Raw genomic sequence first — 1,260 nt, forward strand, 5'->3', positions numbered from 1 at the left:
ATATATATATATATATATATATATCCATAGATAGATAGATGGAAATAAACCTAATTAAGGAGGTAAAGGACCTACACAAAGAAAATTATAAAAAATGTCAAAAGAACACAAAAAGAGATGGAAAGAAATTCCCTGCTCATAGTCAGAAGAATCAACATTATCAAAATGGCCATCCTACCCAAAGCAATTTATAGGTTCAATGCAATCCCAAGAAAAATACCAAAGTCATTCTTCAAAGAAGTAGAAAAAAAGATTACTGAAATTCATATGGGACCACCAAAAAAAAACAAAACAAAACAAACAAAAAAAACAAATAACCAAAGCTCTCCTGACTAACAAGGTTTAAAACTGAGGTAACGATCTCTTTCTGCCTCTGTCTTGGTTCTGTGTTCCCTTCACAAAATGCCTGATGAATCTACAGAAACTACCCCTGCTATAAAGCAGGCCACAGCCTCAAGCTGAGACAGGATGTGGAACAGAATCTTATAGTGATGAATCAATACTAGAACCTGAGGAATAGGATCCTTCGCAGGCAACCAAACAATGAGCTCAACTGTCAGCAACAGCTGAAATCGATGAACAGCCAGTCAGTAAAGTAAAACAGAGCTGGAGTGGAGAGAAAACACAGAAAGTTACAGGGGTTACAAGAGTCACTATCCAGAAATCTATGAATAGCTTCTTTGTCATCACAAAACCAGATGTTTACAAGAGCCCAGCTGCCAATGCCTACATATTTTTGGTGGAAGCAAAGATGGAGGATTTAGCTCAACAAGCACAGCTGGAAGTTTCAAAAACTGAATTTCAAGGTAAGGCGGTCTTAAACATTCAAGAAAACACACAGACTCCAACTGTACAAGAGGAGAGTGAAGAGGAAAGGGTTGACAAAATAGGTGTGGAAGTTAAGGACATGAACTGATCGTCACAGCAAATGTGTCCAGAGCATAGGCAATAGGAGCCCAGAAGAACAACTGTAGTGATATTGTAAATCTTATCATCGAATTAACCATCTAAAGGTTAATTCCTTTCCATGTTTCAAAATAATGACTGCAGCATGCTTTGAAATTTCTACTGTTTGTATCATTAATAAAGTTATATCTTCTTGTTAGAGGAGAAAAAAATTGAGGTGTCACACTATAGACCTACAACCATCTCATAAAAATTGATGTAGCATGGTACTGGAACAAAAACAGACATACAAAACAATGGAACAGAATTGAGACCCCAGAAATCAAACCATATGTTTATGGACAAATAATCTAC

At 36.4% G+C, this 1,260-nt stretch overlaps 1 pseudogene; it reads left to right on the forward strand.

Annotated features, from left to right (window-relative positions):
- Window positions 1-402: 402 nt before the first annotated feature.
- LOC101620177 lies at window positions 403-1,011 on the forward strand (annotated as a pseudogene).
- The last annotated feature ends 249 nt before the right edge of the window (window positions 1,012-1,260 follow it).

Source organism: Condylura cristata, unplaced genomic scaffold (genome assembly GCF_000260355.1).
Source record: "Condylura cristata isolate star-nosed mole 26May11 unplaced genomic scaffold, ConCri1.0 scaffold00027, whole genome shotgun sequence".
Taxonomy (NCBI): Eukaryota; Metazoa; Chordata; class Mammalia; order Eulipotyphla; family Talpidae; genus Condylura; species Condylura cristata.